We start from the raw sequence: 23,219 nt of genomic DNA, 5'->3' as shown, positions 1-23,219 counted from the left end.
ATTGTAAGGACAGGTTTATGGAGTTTCTCCTCGAAGAGGAATTGCAAATGAGTTCATTTTCACTGTTGCACACTTAATACAATCCATTGTCAGATCACTTAATCAAATAAAACCAGCTTTCATTCAAATAACTCTCATGGAAATAAAAATGGTGCCTTAGTCAGAAGCAACACACACAAAATGCTAGAGGAACTCAGCAGGCCAGGCAGCATCTGTAGAAATGAATAAACAGTTAACATTCAGGACTAGTTTTTCCAGTGGTAGGGGTATCAAAGACAGTAACCACTGGGTTAAGGTGAGTGGAATAAGCTCTGAAGGGGACTAAGAAGGAAATGTTTTTACATAGAGTGTGGTTGATATCTAAGCTAGCTGCTTGAGGTGGTGGTAGATTCCGATTCAATCACTACACACAAGAGACCTTTGGACACAACTTAATTTGGCAAAGGACAGAAGTGTAACTGGCAAGAAAGTCTTGCTGGATGTGATGGGCTGAATGGCCTGTATTTGTGTCATAGAAATCTATGGTTTTATTTGGTTCACAGGTTATACAGCTAGCTTGATGAGTCAATATACTGGCCCCGAATGAATCTGAAAAATATTGATCCACATCAATCAAGAAGATGCCAACTTGAATCCCACTCTCTGCTGATTTCACTAGAATGGCAGAAGAGTTTTCTAGAGGTCATGGGTTAAGGGTGAAAGGTGAGATGCTTAAGGGGAACTTCTTCTTGCAGAGGGTGGTGAGAGTGTGGAATGAGCTGCCAGAAGAAGTGGTGGATGCCGGTTTGATTTCAATATTTAAGAATAATTTGGATAGGTACATGGATGGGAGCATTATGATCTAGGTGCAGGTTGATGGGACTGGGCAAGTTGGTAGTTCAACATGGACTAGATGAGCCAAAGGGCCTTTCACTTGGCTGCTGCCCAATAATTCCACTGAAATATAGACAGAATAATCTACAATGATCTCTGAAAATAAATTTACATTATAAATATTGCTTTATTCATGAAATTTGCAAATATATAATCAATTCATTTGTATTTGTTTGTCACCACGTTCAAATCAAGCTCTTCCTGCTCTTTGCGGCACATCGCCATGACATCAATTTTCCTCTTCATGCACTCCTGAGCAAATAGTCCAAGATGTTTTCATCACATAGGTTCGAGCTCCCACGTATACAGTGATAGGAGGGTCCTGAACTGTGGTCTTTCTCCGTTAAGTTGCCCTGTGGCAGCTGCATGAAGCCTCAGCACACCATGTAATCTTGGATCGTGGTAACGGCAGACTGGAACGTAACTCAGAAAAACTTGACTGCAGGTCAACAATCTACGTCTTTCACAGAACATCTTCAAGCTCCTGATGGAAAATGAGGTGATGGACATTCTGAAATGTTTCCCCAAGGAGACCATGAAGGTCATTTACATCATCGCAAGCACTTCCCTTCAACTACAAGCTCTTGTTTATCTGGTGGCCTACCTCTCAGATTTTGTCTTGAGTTGCTGGAGCGTCAATGCCATTGCATCCTGTCCCAGAGGCAGGTACGGGGTGGGAGGGATGAGTTTGTCACACACCCCCTTCTGGAATTTGCATTGCCAAGAAGATCTGGAAAATGGGATCTCTGTTGAGGTTTCTCCCGGACAGCTGCAAAACATTGGAATCTGTTCCCAGTGACACGCACTGAGACAAACACCAACTGCTGCAGGACGATTATCCGCAGGGTGGAAAATATTCCACAGCTGCATTACAACACTCATAATTTGGGCGCACACAGGAATTTTGGACAATTGACTGAAGCATCAAGAGAGAACAAAATAGAGTAGAAAAGAACTTCATCGTCATTGCTTAAGACAATGAGATTGCATTCCTCTCCAGTCCATGCAAAACAGATACTTACAATGCATGCAGTACGGCTTAATAAAAAAAAACATATTTACATGCAACAAGTACCTTCAATAGTCCATAACACTCAAAGGCCATTGGCAAGCCAGCGTGTAGTATTATTCAGCAGCACAACAACCCTCGGGAAGGAACTGTTCTTCAGTCTTACTGTCTTGGATAAGATGTTTCTGTATCTTCTACCAGACTGCAAGAGATTGAACAGATAGTGTCTGGGATGGGATAAGAACATAAGCAATAGGAACATCTGGACTATCGAGTTGCTCCACCATTCAATAAAATAATAGCTAATCTGGCCATGGACTCATCTCCAACCACCTGATTTCTCCCCATAACCCTTAATTCCCCTACTGTGCAAAAATCTATTCAACCTTGTGTTAAATATATTAACTGAGGCCGCTTCTAATGATTAATTAGGCACAGAATTCCACAGATTCACCACTCGCTGGGAAAATCGGTTCCTCCTCATCTCCATCCTAAAGCTATTCCCCTGAATCTCGAGGCTATGTTTCCTAGTTCTATTTTCACCTATCAGTGGAAACAACTTTCCTGCCTCTACCTTACCTATCCCTTCCATAATTTTATGTTTCTATAAAAATAGGCCTTCAAAGACGTTATGGGCGTGCTGTAGGCATCGAGAGTTGTCCATTACCTCCAGGTCTGCTAGTTGAGTCCCAGTTAGTCCACAGAGTCATCTTCCTGCCGCACCAGGGAAGTCAAAGTGTTTCCTTTCCTAAGAAAGGGCGTGAGTGAATTATCTGGGTTCTTTCAGCATAAAGTCACCATTGACAATGTGTTGCAACGAACGAGGCGAACCCAAATGCAGGGCACAGGCATGGAGGTTGAGTTAGGATGCAGACGTGGGCGTGAGCGTTGAACGGCAAACATGAGAGAGTGCAGGAAAGCAGGAGGTAGGCAGATCTTATCTTGTCACGGAGCGTAGAAAGGAAAGCGGCAGACAAAACTTTTCTTAGTGTGGAGAGACGGAGTTACACAGGTAAACCTCGGTGCTGAAGTAAATCTTGTCACAGAGCATAGAAAGGAAAGCGGCAGACAAAACTTTTCTTAGTGCAGAGAGACGGAGTTACACAGGTAAACCTCGGTGCTGAAGTAAAACTTAGAATACTTATCTTGACATGGAGCGACTGAGTTTCACAGGTAATTCTCAGCACTGAAGCAAAACTTAGAATGCACAATCCTAAGTGGCTGGGAAACGTTAATTACCACACAGGCAAAACCAACGATCTGGCGACTAGTGGGTGCAAAGCCAGGGTTCTCATGCTGCAGGTCTTGATGAAAACCAGTTTGTGCTGCCATCAAAAGAAATTAGGAGAAAATCAGGAATTAACGGTTGGAACCGAGGCACAATCAAAGGGAATTAGGTTAAAATGGAGAATTAATGGTCAGGACCGTGACACAATTATTTTCTTTGTATTGAATTCCAGATTTATTTAACTAACTAATTTTTTTGCTTTACCAGTAGTCATGGTGGGATTTGAACTCACACACTGGATTACTAGTTCAGGCCCTCTGTACTCCTAGGCAGTAACATAATCATAATAATTCTATATTCCTCTTTAGGTTTGTTTGTTTTGTAGTTAGTACATGAAAGTACCAACACAGAATGTCTTCAAACCATGGTTGTCTTGTGGTAGGCAAGTGATTGGAAGGTTATTGGGTAGGTGACAAGTGGGGTCTCGAAGCCCCAAGGATTATTGCACACGATGTATGAAGCACTCTGGTTTCCTCAGATGTGTGGTCTGGGGAAGACAATCTGTGGCCCCACCAAACACGTGACATTGAGGTGTAAGCCCACCCCAAAACCCCCGGTTTGTGTGGATGCTGTGTCATTTGCTACCCTGTTGCAAATTAATGCCACAAAACAACAAACAGTACACTGCATACAATTAAAGGAATTATATTTATAAATCTTAAGTGAACGGTTAGTAAAGAATAGCAAAAAGAAAAGGCCCCATTCTAATTAAACAGTCAAATGTGCTCAAGTTGGAGGCCATCTTGAACTTCTCTGTCACTCACGCGCTGGGCTGTCGGTCAATGTGAAAGCATACACCACCTTCCGAACGTCGCTCGCGATCCATCTCGAACAAACGGGTCTCCCACTGGATCGTGTGTTATGACCGGTTCCCCCCAGCGTCTTCTCTCTTCATCTCCTCTCGAACAAAAGCCCAAGACCAAACTTATTGTCCCTCACCAAGAAATTGGATGGCACACATTCCACATTATCCCTTATCTTCAACAATAATCCAAACAAGCTGAAAGCAGAACAAACAGCTCTGATAGAGCTGCTAAATAAAATACCTACAGCATAACAGTAAAGATGCAAACCAATGCATTGCATGTCGTATCCATCTATTTAATGTACCCCTCCAGAAGTGGTCAAATTTAAATGGCTGCAATTAAAGAAGGAAGCATTTTTATTGGAAACATAGGAGTGTGCAGAAGAATGTGATTAGGTTGCGGAGAAAGGGACTGTTTGGGATGGGGTGGACACCTAGATGGTCCAAGTAATGCAAATTCTGTTGGTGACATTCGAGAAGGTGGTGATTGTTTGTTAAACCAATCCGATGAAGGGTCTTGGCCTAAAATGTCGACTCTTCATTTCGAGTCGTAGATGCTCGCCAACCTGCTGAGTTCCTCCAGTGTTTTGTGCGTGTTGCTGAAGATGTCCAGCATCTCTCGTGTCTCGGTTAAACAAATCTGCTCAGTTTGGAGATGGGGTCACTTGAGGAAGTTGCAGAGGGAAAGGACAAAATGCTGGAGATGTGAGTGTGGCACAGAGCAGTGCTGGAATCTGAAAAAAATGAAAGTGCTTTTAATAGCCTGCAGGTTAGCCAGCATCTGTGGAGAGAGGAGAAAGCAAGTTGAAGGTGCCAATAAGGAAGGTTATTATCTGAAATAACTGAATTCCGTATAGTGTGCCAGAGCCAAACCACAGGGTCATAGAAAAGTACAGCAGTGAAACAGGCCCTTCAGCCCATCCAGTCCATACTGAACCATTTAAACTTCCCATCTCCATCAGCCTGCACTGGGACCATAGCCCTCCATACCCCTACCATCTATGTACCTATCCAAACTTCTCTGAACCGTTGAATTTGTGCTGGTCAGCTCATTCCACACTCTCACAACCCTCTAAGTGAAGAAGTTTCTCATGCTCGCCTTGCACCCATGACCTCTGGTTGTAGTCCCACCCAACCCCAGTGGAAAAAGCCTGCCTGCATTTACCCCATCTATACCCTTTATAATTTTGTATACCTCTATCAAATCTCCTCTCAATCTTCTACTTTCCAAGGAATAATGTCCTAACCTATTCAATCTTTCCTTATAACTCAGGTCCTCCAGACCCAGCAACATTCTTACAAATTTTCTCTGTACTCTTACTGTATGGAAGAAAGGTGTTGTCCCTTGAGTTTTCACTGAAGACATCTAACTCTGATTCTCTTTCCATAGATCCTGCTTGACCTGTTGAGATTTCAAATTCAATGTCAGATTTCTAGCATCAACAATTTATTCCTTTGCTTTCAAATACCTCCATTTGTTCTTGTTTCAAATCTGCTTTGAGCTCTGTGAGTGTAAGATCGTTATGATGGTGTAGACTGTGCCTCACCAGAACAATTGTACTGGATCCTTTGGAAGTGATAATTAGATTATGAGAACACTCAGTCCTCTTTTATTGTCATTTAGAAATGCATACATGCATTAAGAAATGACACAATGTTTCTCCGGAGTGATATCACAGAAAACAGGACAAACCAAAGACTGACACCGACAGAACCACATAATTGTAACATATAGTTACAGCAGTGCAAAACAATACCATAATTTGATGAAGAACAGACCATGGGCACAGTAAAAAAAAATCTCAAAGTCCCAGAGTCGATCGACTCCTGAGTCCCCGATAGCAGGCGGCAAAAGAGAGAAACTCCCTGCCATAAACCTCCAGGCACAGTCAACTTGCTGATACCTTGAAAGCAGCTGACCACAGCCGACATTGAGTCCATCCGTCCGAAAACATCAAGCTTCCGACCAGCCTCTCCGATACAGCCTCCCGAGCGCCATCCTCTGTTGAGTGCCTTTGACCTCGCCTCAGCCGCTGAAACACGCAAAGCCGAGGATTTGGGGGCCTTCAGCTCTGGAGATTCCAGTTACCACACAGTAGCAGCAGCAGCGAAGCGGGCATTTCAGAAGTTTTCCAGATGTTCCTCCGTACTCTCATGTCTATCTCCAGCAAATCAGGATTGTGCACTGTCCCCTACTTGACAGATAACAGATATCATCACTGAAGTGGCCACGCGCGCTGCTGTCACACCACCATCTTCTCCCCCCTCCTGGGAGTTGTCTGTAGACAGAGTTGCATATCCTTGAACACACAAACAGTCAACTCCTGGTTCAAGGTTATAGAAGAGATAAAACTGAAGCTTTGTCAGTCTTGTCATTTTTTATCACCAACAATGGTGTTTATAGTGTTCAACTCATCTCTCTTCCATCACCCTCTGTGGTTTTGTATGATTGCTGCACTTCCATTGGGATTTTGCATGAGGCTGCCTTTAGACTGGCACATTGTAGTGGCAGCTTCAAAATTCAAAGGCGATTTTATGAGCAAAGTACATACATGTCACCACATACAACCCTAAGATTCATTTTCCTGTGGGCATACTGAGCAAGTCTACAGAATAGTAACTATAACTGGATCAATGAAAGACCAACCAGAGTGCAGAAGACAACAAACTCTGCAAATACAGATAAATATAAATAAATAGCAATAAATAACAAAAACATGAAATAATAAGGTAAAGAGTCCTTAAAGTGAGTTCATTGGTTGTGGGAACATCTCAATGAATGGGCAAGTGAGAGTAATGATCCCCTTTTGTTCAAGTGCCCAATGGTTGAGCAGTAGTAACTATTCTTGAATCTGGTGGTGCGAGTCCTAGGGTTCTTGTACATTCTACTTGATGGCAGCAGCAAGAAAAGATGGGGATGTTGGATGCTGCTTTCCTCCGACAGCATTTCATGTAGATGTGCTCAGTGGTTGGGAGCACTTTACCATATTGTACTACCCCAAATCCATTACCTTTAGTTGGATTTTCTGTTCAAAGGCATTGGTGTTTCCATACTAGGCCATGATGCAGCCAGTCAATACAATCTCCACTATACATCTATAAAGGTGCCAAAATTTTTGAAGTAATGCCAGATCTCCGCAGACTCCTAAGGAAGTAGAGATGCTGCCGTACTTCCTTAAAGAACCTGTGATACGCCAAATAAAGCATTTTGCCTTTTAAAACCTACAAGCTTGAACTGAGCAGGCTTCATGTCAACAATTGTCAGTGTCTGTTGCCTTGGCTGTGGTGTATGACACTTAAGACCACATGCTGCAGTCTTGATCTTGGGGTCCTTCCATTACTCATGCCATTAATCAATATGCACTAATGTGCAGCTTTGTATGGAACTCCTCCGCACGTCTTGAAGCCATTTCCAACATATTCGTCTTTTTTTTTTTGCTTTTCTGATATATGGTCATTAGCCTGAACTATTCATTGTTTATTTCTCTTTCTAGATGCTGCCTGGCCTGTTGAATATTCACAATATTGTTGGTGCTTATTTCACCACACTGAAGTGTTGGAAAATTGCAATGATCGGTAACATGGACAAAATGGCAGAGGTACTCAGCAGGTCAGGCAGTATCTATAGAGAAGAACAAAGAGTGGACATTTCAGTCGAGCTTGCCCATGTATTGCATGTCTGGGAAGCACCACCTGTCCTGAACATAAACCAAGACCCACCAAAAGACTATTCACAAAATCCTGCTCTTAAGAAAGAAACAGAGGCACCAAGAGCATTGAAGCAAAACAAACAAGGACTTCTAGTAAAGCAAATATCACTTACAAATTACTAATATGCTTAATTTCTAACATATGTGCTCTTTCCTGCAAATTGCCATATAAAAATAAGCTTAACCTCTTGCCCTCACAAAATTCAATGCTTTGATGGAATGAAATGAGTTTTTAATGAAGACTGGCCTCTGGTGAAGTAAGGCTAATAACTAAGTAACCAGTGTTAACCAGCAAGAATGAGAGTGACAGGTAATTGCATATTGAGAGAATTCCGATTAACCTGCAGTAAAAACTATGCAATAATCTGTAAAGATCTCTTCCTGCATATTCCATCATGGATTGATCCCACTCAATACAGAATGTCACATGTTTTGCTAGTGGAGATGAGCAACTGTCCTTCAGAGAAAAGCCTTCTTAATACCAGTCTCTTTTTTTGAGAGGAGAGAGGGATGGTGAAGTTGCATAGAGGGTTTTCTCAACTGTTCGTTCTTTATGTGCTGTGTCGAATGATGTCGGTGATTGTGGTCTTTCAATCACTGGGATTGTTCTTGGCAAATTTTTCTGTAGAAGTGAAGTGGTTTGCCAACACCTTCTTCTGGGCAGTGTCTTTAAAAGGTGGGTGACCCCCGCCATTATCAATACTCTTCAGAGGTAGTCTGCCTGGTGTCAGTGGTTGCATGACCAGAACTTGTGATAAGCGCCTGCTGCTCATACCCGCTCCCATGGCTTCATGTGACTCTGATCAGGGACTAAGCAGGCGCTACACCTTGCCCAAGTGAGACTTGCAGGCTAGTGGAGGGAAAGAGCGCCTTATACTCCTTTTGGTAGAGGCGTAACTCCACCCCAACACCCACTGTACCTGCACAATTTACCTTGCTTATGCTTCATGGAGGCTTTAAAAGAGATTTAACAACAGAGTAGAAGCCAAACAAACCTTATGGAGATAATACATTTTTGTTTGATAAACAACATCCCTACCACTGCTTCCTGCCTTCACAAGTCTAGAGACAGTTGCTCACCAGATCCCCCTTGATATATCACACAACAGATGTTCCTCGTACAGCTTCAAACTAAGTTCCTCCAGCACTGTTACACAACAGATCTCTCCCAATACCAAAACACAAGATATATCTTGCAGTGAGATGTCAGAACTCCAGTGAGATGTTAATCCTGCTTCATAACAGATCCTTCTCAATACTGTTGCATAAACAGATCCTTTTAGTACTGTTGACAACAGATATATTTGAGTATATCTACATTACTGTTTCACTCCTATGTAACTGTGCATGAGATTTTTCCCAGAAGAGCAGATGTCAGATCTCACATAGCGTTGTTGAACTTCAGATCTCCCTTTCTGGTACTATACACCAGCTCACTCTGAGTACTGCTACATGCAGTACTACTGACCAAGATCTTGGGCGGTTTGGTGGAGATACATCTCTAAAAAAGGAGGTACAAGGCACTCCTACCCTGTAGGTCACCCTTGGGCAAGGTGTAATACCTGCTTAGCCCCCCAATCAGGGTCATATGAAGCCATGGGAGCAGGTGATGGATGGTCGTACGAGCAACTGGTGCATATCACAAGACCTGGGTATGCAACCACTAACGTTGGACAGCCAATCTCTGAAGAATATTGATCATGGCTGGCAACACCCATCTTGTAAAGGCACTGCCCAGAAGAAGACAATGGCAACCCACTTCTGTAGAAAAATTTTCCTGGAACAATCATGTTCAAGACGATGATTGCCCACGTTAAACAACGTGGCACATGTTGATAATGATGAAGAACAAGATCTCCCCCAACAATGATCAACAGATCTCCCACCATCAGCCTCTTCTCTTAATTAAAGGCTTAACCCATTCACAAATTATTCTCAAAATGTTCTTGACCTGCAAATGGAAAGTTTCCCTTTGTCTACAAAATAAAGCAGGAGAAAGGGTTAACTACTCTGGTTCAATTAACGCTATTCATCTGTTGCAATCATTTGAATAGTCTGCTGATGGTCAGTAATAATAATTACACTGCACATTTTAACTAGTAAAAAGACTTCAACATGATTGTAAAAACATTTATTTGAAACTCCAAAATCAAAATTGTTCAATAGTTTTATACAGAACACGACATCATGAAGATATATCTTAGGCCTCTGTCGGTCAGGGTCGACCATAGATGTTGTGTCCTAGCTGTCTAGATACCCAAACCAGGTCAGTACGATATGGAGAGCAAGCTGTTGCCCATGTAACAAGCTCCCCCTCTCCACGCATCTGATGAAACCAAAGGAACAGCAGAGACCAATACAGTTTGGTACCAGCAACATCTCAGGAGTTGCCAGTTGACGTTGAACTCAACATAAGGACTCCTGCTCTGGACTTTTCCCTCACAGTTTACTCCCAAATCCTTCCCCATGAGTGGGTATAGCCACCAGACAGTGGAGGTTTGAGATCAGGGTTTTCCTTCTCCTAGACAAGCTGCCAACCACAGCTGATGAGCCTCGACTGCCCGAAGTGACTGGTTTCAAGGTGCCAGTAACCCGCCTTCATCCCTTCTTCTGTCAGTAGAAACAGTTCTGACAGGCTTAGTAGCTAAGCCACATGTGAAGGCCAGGAGCGGGACTTTGTTGCCAGAGTCTGTTTGAGGTTGCATGCCATTGGGAACATTCAATACTGTAAGTAATGGGCGCTTAACCTTCCCAGGCTAAAACAGCCCTATGGAACCAACATGAAGAAAGACTAAACCATAAATCTGTCACCAATCTAGACCTGGTGTATTTCTTTTGTTCATTTATTATGTTGTTTAATAGGCACAAAATTTAATATGGAGAGAAGCTAGCCAAAGATGTATGTTTGTCCATCCTGCTGCTGACAGTGCCTGCCTTGTTTCTCAATCTTGTAGTTCTTCAGGGAGCAGCCATCAGTCCAGACAACACTTGAGCCTTGTCTTTGGCAAACTCCTGTGAAGTGCAGACTGGGAGGGAAAGAGGCATAAAGGAGGAGCGAAAGGTATTCTCATTAACCCAAGGTGAGATCATGTATTTTAATTGGCAGTGGAATGTTGGCAGGGGGACTGAGGACTATAAATGATCAGGGAATTGAAGTACAGTGAGAGAGCTTCGCCTGATTTATCTCCCAGGGGTTGGTGGTCAAGAAGTTTAAAACCAGACAAGGTCCAAAACTGAAATAAAGAGCCACAAAAAGATCTTCCTTATTTGCCCTCACACCCACCCTCCCTCTAACTCATTTGTAGTGCATCAGGCTGTAGAGCCATTAACATTTCGTTGGTGATTTTCTGTTGCTGGCCTCCTCTGCCCTCCCGACAAACACTTCTCAGCAGCAACAAGACTGACATGTTTGAAATAAAGCAAGAATTCAGACACAGGTGCTCATCTTAGCAAGTCTGCTTACTTCTCTGAAGCCGTTCCCAGGAGAACCATCACCGAAAACCATTAAATAAATAGAATGCAATTTCATTTTTACATAAATAAAGCCAAAATAAATTTTGTCTTAAATAATTTTGCGTGGCTTTCTGTAATTAATGGAAAGGAAGGAAATATACAGGAGTGAGAAGATTCTGAAGTGTTTGCTATGATCACATACAGTTTAAATTTGACGTACGAAGTTCGAACTCAAGAGCATTAATGCTTTGATTGTCTGGTGGTGTGATTCTGTGTAACATAACTGTTTCTGATCTGCCGAAAGTCCTGTTGTGACAGGAGATATTAGAGGAATCCTGTCTGGATAGTGTCCTCTTTCTTCTGTCTGCATTATGTTAATTATTTATGAGATGAGGGAAACAAATGAGATCTGAAATGATCTTTCTCAGTCACAACCTACTCACCTGTTAATGCAAATTTCTATTCAGCCAATCGCATGGCAGTTAGTCAATGCACAAAAATATGCTGACATGGTCAGAGGTTCAGTTGTTCAGACCAAACTTCAGAATGGGGAATAAATGTGATCTAAGTAATTTTGGCAGTGGGATGCTTGTTGGTGCCAGATGGGATGGTTTGAGCATCTCAGAAACTGTTGGCACTTTCAAGCAGAACCCTCTCTAGAATTTACAGAGAATGGTGAGAAAAACAAAAAAAAAAAAAATCCAGTGGGCGGCAGTTCTGCGGGCAAAAATGTCTTGCTAATGAGAGAGGTTACAGGGGAATGGGCAGACTGGTTCAAGTTGACAGGAACTCAAATAACCACTTGTTACAACAGTTGTGCACAGAAGAGCACCTATGAAGGCACAACACATCGAACCTTGAAGCGGATGGGTTACAGACACAAAAGACCATGAGCATACACTCATTTGCCACTGTATTAGTACAGGAGGTAGCTTATTAAATGGCCGCTGAGTGTAGGTTAGATAGCTTTTCTGATATAGATCTTACATTAAAATATTACATAGTTTTTATATTATAGTACTGAGTCGCCACCCACAGCTCCAGCCTGCTAATTAAATTTGCTGACGACACTACATTGATTGGCCTTATCTCAAATGAGGTGGCCTACAGGTAAGAAGTCATCTCCCTAACACAGTGGCGTCAAGAAAACAACCTCTCCCTCAATGTCACAAAAACAAAGGTGCTGGTTGTGTATTACTGGAGGAATGGAGACGGGCTAACCCCTATTGACATCAATGGATCTGGGGTTGAGAGGGTAAACAGCTTCAAGTTCCTTAGCATCCACATCACCAAGGCCCTCATGTGGTCTGTACGCACCAGCTGTGTGGTGAAAAAGGCACAACAGTGCCTCTTTCGCCTCAGATGGTTGAGGAAGTTTGGTATGGGCCCCCAGATCTTAAGAACATTCTGCAGGGGCACAATTGAGAGCATCCTGACTGGCTGCATCACTGCCTGGTATGGGAACTGTACCTCCCTTAATCGCAGGACTCTGCAAAGAGTGGTGTGGACAGCCCAGTGCATCTGTAGTTGTGAACTTCCCATGATTCTGAACATTTACAAGGACAGGTGTGTAAAAAGAGCCCGTAGGATCATTGGGGACCCAAGCCATCCCAACCACAACCTATTCCAGCTGCTACCATCCGGGAAGCAGAACCACAGCATAAAAGTTAGGACCAACAGGCTCCTGGGCAACAACTTCCACCAGGCCATCAGACTGATGAACTCACGCTGATTTGAGTGTACTCTATATTACATTGACTGTTCTATTTATCATAAATTATTATAAATTACTATGAATTCACATTGCACAATTAGATGGAGATGTAACATAAAGATTTTTATCCCTCATGTATGTGAAGGATGTAAGAAATAAAGTCCATTCAATTCAATTCAGTTCTGTAGCTGTCAAGTTAAACAAATGTGGACACATTCTAACAATCAGTTAAAGCTAAACTCACCTGTGGAAAAGACTACAGTCCACCCAATGTTTTCCTGTCCCAGGAGAATAATCCACCAGCTCTGTGTGAGTGAAGCATTTCTCATTGGATGTGGATCTCCTTGAATCATCTTGTCTATTTGTGGGCAGGTATGCATTATGGAAGCTTGATCCAGTGCAAGTAATGTTATGGCAGTCCATTGTAACTGAGAGGTAAAAGGGATTTTCAGCATGTCACTCTCAGAGGAATGAGGAAACAGAGGCAGTAGAGGGCAATTTGGCCCTTTATGCCTCCTCCGCCATCAGTATGATCTTGGCCGATGTAATGTGAACAAAGTCACCAGAGAGAGAGAGACTGAGGGTAACAGATACAGAAGTTGTTTATTGAACAAAAACAAGCAGCAGGCATCATTACTGAGAGCCTTTCGGAGAAGAGGCCTTTTCGACCCCATATTACATGACATTTTAAATGCTAAAGATCAAAGGATAATTCTATAGTTACAATGTATCTACAATACTTCCTTTGAATTACATATAACATTCACACCTCCTTCTTTGCACCCACACTCCAGACAATGTGAATCAACGTTGCCTGGTTTTACAATTAACTGCTCTTCTCAGCTCTAGGAACCCATTGTCCAGAGCTGCATTCTAAATTTCAGCTACAGTCCATGCTCAGGTTGCTGAAGTTAATATTTTGTTATACACCCTAACTTCACAATGTGCCCAACAGATGATCCTTCCTTCTAGCGCCATACTCCTGCTTTCTCTCCAACATCTCTTCATGCCTTCTGCATTAATAAATATACCCGCTTCCTTTCTGAAGGCAGTTAATGATTTAGCCTCCACAGCTTTCCATGCTAAAAAATTCCGCAGAGAGTGAAGCAATTTCTTTTGATCATGGTTCTAAATGACATAATCCTTATTGCTAATTTGTACCACCAGTCCAAGGCTGCCCTGCCAATAGGGTACACCTCCCAACACCATATTGGACTGGTCCTGAATTTTTCAGACTTTTATTAGATCTCCCTCTTATTCTTATAAATTCACTGTGAATGCAGGACTAATTAACCCAATCTCAGTTTATGCATCAGTTCTCCCATTCCAAGAATCAGTGGAATTCTATGCCCTCCATGGCAAGAACATGGTTTCTCAAGTAAGAAGACTGTACTTCACACAAAACTAAAGATGAGGTCTCAGCAAGATCCTATACCGGTGTTTTCCAATCTTTTTCAGCCCAATGTCCCAGTAAAGTCCCTTCATTTTTACCACTGCCCCTCTTAGGCACAATATATTTTCTGGCACCTCCATGGTGTAAAAACATATCTACCATATTCTAACATGAGAAAAACGATTCTGCTTTAAATTTTTATTTGTCTTTAAACCAGTTTACACAGTGCCTGTGCACTGTACAGCAGCTTTGATATCAGTGTGATTCTTGAGCTTGATGGTTTTTAGCAAGAGTTAAGGCATTTGGCTCAAGTTGTGACAGCAAAAGCCTTAAGTCCCCACACATAATAAGTAGTTTCTGTTTTTTTTGTGAGTATGTGATTCACTGCACTGAAGCCTCTTTCAACAATGTAGGTGGATAGAAATGCAGCAAAGAGCAGTATGGCTCTTCTCCAAAGAGCAGGAAACTTCATATGACAGTGTAGCCACGTACCACAAAAGCTGACGTTTTTGCTTCTTCATCATTCTGAATTACAATAATTTCTTCTTGCAAACTCTCTTCCTGTTCTTTCACTTTGCAAAGAAATACCTTAATTATCCAGTCTGGAATTTTCAGATCATTCAAATCCTTGAATTGATTCTGAAAATCCTTCTTCAGTGACTTCAGGTATAAGCAATACTCTTGCAAATCACCATCTGTGAAAGCGAGTGCCATACTTTCCATGCAGGGAAACTGTGCGAACATTCTTCTCCCAATATCTTGATTATATATTTCCAATTTTACAATAAAAGTGGACACTGCACTTTTTGCCTGGTACATTGACAGTATCACCCTGCAGTTTCATATTTAGAATATTCATTTTGTTATACTGATCAGCTAGATATGCCATACCTCCACATAGAAGTTCAATCTTGTTTCCCCTCTTGTCGACTTCAAGAAAAATTCAACCACAGTGTCAAAAATCAAAGAAATGTTTTAAGCTGCAGCCTTTTGACAGCCAAAGCACTTCAAAGTCAAGAAGCAAGCATTCAAACTCTTCATTGTTATCTTGGCATAGCAGGTGAAGTATTCTACTATTTAACGGATGAGCTTCAATTTTGTTGATAGCAGATATTACAAGAGTCATGCTTGAAAAAGGTCGCTGGCTGAGGTTTTTGGCTACGAGATGTTGACGATGAATTCCACAATGGTTTGCAAACAGACTTGGAATTTCATTTTTCATAAATGCCACTAAACCAGCATAGTGACCTGTCATATATGATGCTCCGTCCGTTGCACAAGAAATCATGTTCCTAATCAGAATACTTAAATCCTCAATATATATTTTAAGCTTGTCATAGATTGGTTGACCTCCCACATCATGAAGACCCTGGAGAGACTTGTTCTGGAGCTGCTCCGGCCTATGGTCAGGCCACACTTAGATCCCCTCCAGTTCGCCTACCAGCCCCAACTAGGAGTTGAGGATACCATCGTCTACCTGCTGAACCGTGTCTACGCCCACCTGGACAAGCCAGCGAGTACTGTGAGGGTCATGTTTTTTGACTTCTCCAGTGCGTTCAACACCATCCGCCCTGCTCTGCTGGGGGAGAAGCTAACAGCGATGCAGGTGGATGCTCCCCTGGTGTCATGCATCCTGGATTCTTGACTACCTGACTGGCAGACCCAGTACGTGTGCTTGCAACACTGTGTGTCCGACAGAGTGATCAGCAGCACTGGGGCTCCACAGGGGACTGTCTTGTCTCCCTTTCTCTTCACCATTTACACCTCGGACTTCAACTACTGCACAGAATCTTGTCATCTTCAGATGTTTTCGGATGACTCTGCCATAGTTGGATGCATCAGCAAGGGAGATGAGGTTGAGTACAGGGCTATGGTAGGAAACTTTGTCACATGGTGTGAGCAGAATTATCTGCAGCTTAATATGAAAAAGACTAAGGAGCTGGTGGTAGACCTGAGGAGAGCTAAGGTACTGGTGACCCCTGTTTCCATCCAGGGGGTCATTGTGGACATGGTGGAGGATTACAAATACCTGGGAATACGAATTGACAATAAACTCGACTGGTCAAAGAACACTGAGGCTGTCTACAAGAAGGGTCAGAGCCTTCTCTACTTCCTGAGGAGACTGAAGTCCTTTAACATCTGTCAGACGATGCTGAGAATGTTCTACGAGTCCATGGTAGCCAGTGCTATCATGATTGCTGTTGTGTGCTGGGGCAGCAGGCTGAGGGTGGCAGACACCAACAAAATCAACAAACTTATTCGTAAGGCCAGTGATGTTGTGGGGATGGAACTGGACTCTCTCACGGTGGTGTCTGAAAAGAGGATGCTGTCTAAGTTGCATGCCATCTTGGTCAATGTCTCCCATCCACTACCGAACGTACTGGGTGGGCACAGGAGTACATTCAGCCAGAGACTCATTCCTCCAAGATGCAGCACAGAGCGTCATAGGAAGTCATTCCTGCCTGTGACCATCAAACTTTACAACTCCTCCCTTGGAGGGTCAGACACCCTGAGCCGATAGGCCGGTCCTGGACTTATTTCATAATTTACTGGCATAATTTACATATTACTATTTAACTATTTATGGTTCTATTACTATTTATTATTTATGGTGCAACTGTAATGAAAACCAGTTTCCCCCTGGGATCAATAAAGTATGACTATGACTATTCTCCATTGATAATTTTATGTTAACTTCTTAGAAAATAAAATCTCTTCATAAACTTTTCTATTTTTGATAAACCATACATAGGCAATTAGCAATGCCTTGTTGTCATACAGTTGTGTCCAAAATTCTGATTTTTGTAGCTCTATGCATAGTTGATGCTCAATGTCTTCACTCATTTCATCAATACGACAAGCTACAGAGTTATTACTCAGAGGAATTGATTTTAAAATACTGGTATCCATTTTGAGAATAGTGGTGAGTACTTTTGATACAGCAGGCATTAATAATCTTTCACCAATTGCATGAGACTTTCCACATTTTGCTATCAATTTAGCAAATGTTAGAAGAAGCAATGATTTTCAGCTTTCCTGGCAAATGACTCAAGTGTGCAATGCTTTTCAAATGCTTCTTTCATCTTCTAGAACTGAGTTTACAACAAGTAGCCTTTTCAGTATGTCTTTTAAGGAAATGTTACTGTGATCTTGATGGTTTCATGGCTTTATTAGACAGTACGGTATTACTAATAAGACACTTGGGGCATGGCTGATCTGACAGGAATGGAGTACTCCAGGTATGTAACATTGTATTAACGCATTGTCTGTAGATTCTGTTTCTTGGCAGGATTAGAATTCAAGGCTTCACTGCCTTCAGACACATGGAGATCGTGCCGTGCATATTTAAGCATCATTAACGGGTCTGAATTAAAATTTAAAAAATAATACAAATTGGGAGTGCCTATTGGATGTTGATGACGGTAGAGAGTTGACACGGTCGATCAGGACTTATGCCACAAGTTAGGGTGCTGTTTACTGCTCCTCTCCATGAATCTCGGAGGCCCCCCGATGACTTTTATTTCCCCGAATGTTCCCTTAGGACTTGTAACCATCCCTGTTGGGAATCACTGTCCTATACAGTTGTAACAAAACATCCATGCTCTGACAATCGAATTCTCTTGCAATGAAGTCTCACTGGGTCTGAAGCCCTGTCCTAAAGAGAAGCCAATTTCTTTGCTGTATCATCACCAGCAACAACATGTGCTCTGCACATGACACGGGCGATAGCACAGCCTCATGACCATGATTGTTCTCGGCAAAATTTTCCCTCAGAAGTGGTCTGCCATTGGCTTCTTCTGGACCATGTCTTTACCAGATGGGTGACCCCAGCATTTACCAATGGTCTTCAAAGATTATCTGCCTGGCGTCAGTGGTCGCATAACCAGGACTTGCGATATTCACCAGTTACTCATAAGGTCTTCCACCAGCTGCTCCCGTGGCTTCATGTGACCCTGATTGGCGGCTAAGCAGGTGCTACCCCTTGCCCAAGGGTGACCTGCAGGCTAGCGGAGGGAAGGAGTGTCTTACATTTCATTTGATAGAGACGTATCTCCACCCCGCCACCCAATCCTTTAATATACTTCTTGAGTTTATTTTCGTTTGATTCGCAAAATGTTAAGCAAACAGGAATCAACAATATGGAGGGAGCTTATGGGTGGCATGGTAGTGTAATGGTTAGCACAACACCTTACAGTACAGGTGACCTACCTTCAGTTCCCTCCACTACCTGTAAGAAGTTTGTATGTTCTCCCTGTGCTCGCGTGGATTTCCTCCGGGTGCTCCGGTTTCTTCCCACAGTCCAATGATGTACCATTTGGTAGGTTATTTGGTCATTGTAAATCATCCTGTGTTTAGGCTAGGAATAAATTGAGGGTTGCCGGGCAATATCAGTTGAGAAGCTATAAGGTCCTACATTACACTGTATCTCAATAAATAAATGCACAAATATTAGGGTAACCAACCTGAAGATAATTTTTAACACAGTCTTGGTCTTTCTTATCTTCAGTGGCTGGCTGTTGCTGGTTCCTGACATTTTGTGAACCTGGCTGTTCAAATCTGAAGTGGCAGCTTGCTTTCAGGATAATCTCCTTGCCAAGTATGGGAATAAACCAGGAGACGCTTAAAGATAATCACTGAGTTTCTATCCTGCTTCCAGGGTACACGATGTGAAGCCTTTGTGGGTAAATGTGAATAAATGTTATATTTCTGTGATCATGCGAAACTGAGAATTCAACATTTCAATGGGCTTCACAGGAACATTCTCAAAAATAAAGATTTGATGCCAAATTGGAGAGGAATACTAGAGATATGATCGATCTAATAGGTCAGTTTTAACGAGAGACTTCAGTGTTGACTGGAAAGGAGGGAGTGTCCGGAGTCTATAGGACTTGTAACTGAAGGCAAACTGCTAGTGGCAGAGCAATTAACTTTGAGCAAAATCAAGAAGACAATTATTTCATTTATTTATTTATTGAGATACAGCATGGAGTACATCCTTTGAGCTGCACTACCCAGCAATCCACCGGTTTAACCCCAGCAATTTACAATGACCAAGTAACCTACCAACCGGTACGTCTGTGGACTGTGGGAGGAAACCCACACAATCACGGGGAGAACGTTTACACTCCTTACAGGCAGCAGCAGAAAATGAACCCCGGTCACCCATATTGTAAAGCATTGTGCTAACCATTACACTAAGGACAATGGGTACCATGGAGGATTGTGGAACTGGAGGAGATTACAGAGCTCAGTCCATGAAGGGATATAGGAACAAAAAGATGATGATTCTTCTTTACTATGTGCTATTTTACTAATTTACTATTATACACTGAGGCGTATAAGCGGAACTTGATTTAATATCAGCCCTTTAACACAAACAGTGAAAACTGGAATTGCCAGGTGTAGTTTAACAGTGACATTTAATGAATTTTCCTCAGCTGAAAAGTTTAAGCATTGACTTCATTGTGTGATTTGCTTTCAGTCTTCCCCTCGGTATGGTTTTAGACTTGGAGAAAAGAGAAGCACTTGGTGTTAGTTCCATTGCATAATGAAACTCTTTCAAAATATAGAATGGGTCCAGACACACCTCCCAGTGGCAGCCAATTGCATGGCCCGAGTGGAGTCAAATGTTGAATTCCTGAAGCAGTCACCTCAATTTCCAAGGAGAATGGATATCCCTTTGTCTTTCACGTCATTGTAATGATGATTGCTTTGTACTGCTAAAAGAATCGTCAAAGGGACTCCTGATTTGTAATCGTTAGTTTTCCACAAATGCACAAAGTCTGGGTGGTTCCCAACATTGCAGGAAATTTAAATCAAAATAAAATAAGAATACATTGAAATTAAGGAATGGAAATATACCAAATCTGTAGATGTAGCGTTACTAAATTAACTGTCAGCCAATCACAATAGGAGACAAAAAAATAATGGATACAGCCCTGTCTATCACAGGTGAAACCCACCCCACCACTGGGCACATCCACATGAAACGTTGTCGCAGGAAAGCAGCATCCATCATCATCAACCTCCAACACCCAGGTCATGCTCTCTTCTCACTGCTGTCATCAGGAAGAAGGTGCAGGAGCCTCAGGCTTCACACCACCAGGTTCAGGAACAGTAACTGTCCCTCAACCATCAGGCCTTGAACCAAAAGGGATAACTTCACTTGTCCCATCATTGAAATGTTCCCATAAACAACAGATTCACTTTCAAGGACTCTTTACCTCATGTTTTTGATATTTATTGCTAAGTTGATCATTATTATTATTTACTTCTTTTTATATTTCCACAGTTTGCTGTCTTTTGCATATTGGTTGAGCACCCAAGTTGCGCAGACTTTCATCAATTCTGCTATGGATTTACTGAGTATGCCCACAAAAGAACAAATCTCAGGGTTGTAGATGGTAACATATATGTATTTTGATAATAAATTTACTTTGAACTTTGGGGGGTCAACCATATAAATTTCAGTCTCTGTCAGCAGCTTCCAACACAATAAATGTCACGTAAGGGATTACAAAACTAATCTCTGCTAGGTTTAGAAATTACCACAAAACGTTCCATATAAACACCCGATACAAGACCCCACAAGAAGGCAGTATCAATCATCAAGGATCTCCATCGTCTCTTCTTGTTTCTATCATCAGGCCAGGAGGTACAGAAGCCTCAAATCCCACATTTCCAGGTTCGGGTATTACTAATTTTCTATCACAACCATCAAGTTCTTGAATAGACTTGCCTAACCTTAACTTTACCTCAACAATAGAACACTGCAGATCATCTCTTGCACTACCACGGACTTGTCTCCCATTGTGTCTTTTCTTGAACTATAGTCTTGCTTTCTTCACTATCTTGTCTATTTTATGTTTAATTAATATTCTGTGTATTGTCTGTACCGACGTGCCTGTGATGCAACTGCTAAAAACTTTTTTGTTGTATCTGTGCCTCACTGTACTTGTGCATACGACAATAAACTCAACTTTACTTGAGCAGATATCGATATCACTGGCAATTACATCAGCATTTATTGATCCCTTATTTTTGCTGAACTGAGGAAACAGTTACGAGTCAATCACATTGTTCTGAACGGAGCCACAAATAGATCAGACTAGATAACAATATCATGAGGGATCACACACACCCTGCTCATTAACTGTTTGACCCACTCCCATCAGGGAAGAGGCTATGCAGTATCCAACCCAGGAGCACCGGTCGAAAATCAGTACTTCCCCCAAGCCATCTGGCTGATCAATACCTCCACTCATTAACTCACCCTGCCACACCCACCTTTATGCTTACTGTCGCAAACACGAGGAGTTCTGCAGGTGCTGGAAATTCAAGCAACACACATCAAAGTTGCTGGTGAACGCAGCAGGCCAGGCAGCATCTCTAGGAAGAGGTACAGTCGACGTTTCAGGCCGAGACCCTTCGTCAGGACTAACTGAAGGAAGAGCTAGTAAGAGATTTGAAAGTGGGATGGGGAGGGGGAGATCCAAAATGATAGGAGAAGACAGGAGGGGGAGGGATAGAGCCAAGAGCTGGACAGTTGATTGGCAAAAGGGATATGAGAGGATCATGGGACAGGAGGCCCAGGGAGAAAGACAAGGGGGAGGGGAGAAAAATCCCAGAGGATGGGCAAGGGGTATAGTGAGAGGGACAGAGGGAGAAAAAGGAGAAAGAGAAAAAGAATGTGTGTATATAAATAAATAACGGATGGGGTACGAGGGGGAGGTGGGGCCTAGCGGAAGTTAGAGAAGTCGATGTTCATGCCATCAGGTTGGAGGCTACCTAGACGGAATATAAGGTGCTGTTCCTCCAACCTGAGTGTGGCTTCATCTTTACAGTAGAGGAGGCTGTGGATAGACATATCAGAATGGGAATGGGACATGGAATTAAAATGTGTGGCCACTGGGAGATCCTGCTTTCTCTGGCGGACAGAGTGTAGGTGTTCAGCGAAACGATCTCCCAGTCTGCGTTGGGTCTCACCAATATATAGAAGGCCACATCGGGAGCATCGGACGCAGTATATCACCCCAGCCGACTCACAGGTGAAGTGTCACCTCACCTGTAAGGACTGTCTGGGGCCCTGAATGGTGGTAAGGGAGGAAGTGTAAGGGCATGTGTAGCACTTGTTTTGCTTACAAGGATAAGTGCCAGGAGGGAGATCAGTGGGGAGGGATGGGGGGGGGGGATGAATGGACAACGGAGTCGCATAGGGAGCGATCCCTGCGGAAAGGGGGGGTGGGAGGGAAAGATGTGTTTAGTGGTGGGATCCCGTTGGAGGTGGCGGAAGTTACGGAGAATAATACGTTGGACCCGAAGGCTGGTGGGGTGGTAGGTGAGGACAAGGGGAATTCCTAGTGGGGTGGCGGGAGGATGGAGTGAGAGCAGATGTGCGTGAAATGGGGGAGATGCATTTGAGAGCAGAGTTGATGGTGGAGGAAGGGAAGCCCCTTTCTTTAAAAAAGGAGGACATCTGTCTCGTCCTGGAATGAAAAGCCTCATCCTGAGAGCAGATGTGGTGGAGATGGAGGAATTGCGAGAAGGGGATGGTATTTTTGCAAGAGACAGGGTGAGAAGAGGAATAGTCCAGATAGCTGTGAGAGTCAGTAGGCTTATAGTAGACATCAGTAGATAAGCTGTCTCCAGAGATAGAGACAGAAAGATGTAGAAAGGGGAGGGAGGTGTCGGAAATGGACCAGGTAAACTTGAGGGCAGAGTGAAAGTAGGAGGCAAAGTTAATGAAGTCAACGAGCTCAGCATACGTGCAGGAAGCAGCGCCAATGCAGTCGTCGATGTAGTGAAGGAAAAGTGGGGGACAGATACCAGAATATGCTTGAAACATAGATTGTTCCACAAAGCCAACAAAAAGGCAGGCATAGCTAGGACCCATACGGGTGCCCACAGCTACACCTTTAGTTTGGAGGAAGTGGGAGGTGCCAAAGGAGAAATTATTAAGGGTAAGGACTAATTC

The 23,219-nt window shown here is 42.9% G+C and overlaps 1 long non-coding RNA gene across 1 annotated transcript; it reads right to left on the bottom strand.

The window, feature by feature from the left end:
- Positions 1–2,012: 2,012 nt before the first annotated feature.
- On the bottom strand, positions 2,013–4,056 carry LOC134338575 (uncharacterized). Its single transcript, XR_010016260.1, has 3 exons — positions 3,972–4,056; positions 2,550–3,207; positions 2,013–2,084 (listed from the first exon to the last, which is right to left on the bottom strand). It is a non-coding gene; the product is annotated as an uncharacterized LOC134338575 (long non-coding RNA).
- Positions 4,057–23,219: the final 19,163 nt, after the last annotated feature.

Source organism: Mobula hypostoma, chromosome 27, assembly GCF_963921235.1.
Source record: "Mobula hypostoma chromosome 27, sMobHyp1.1, whole genome shotgun sequence".
Lineage (NCBI taxonomy): Eukaryota > Metazoa > Chordata > Chondrichthyes > Myliobatiformes > Myliobatidae > Mobula > Mobula hypostoma.
The sequence above is the reverse complement of the archived record's forward strand: the minus strand, read 5'-3'. Positions and strand labels throughout refer to the sequence as shown.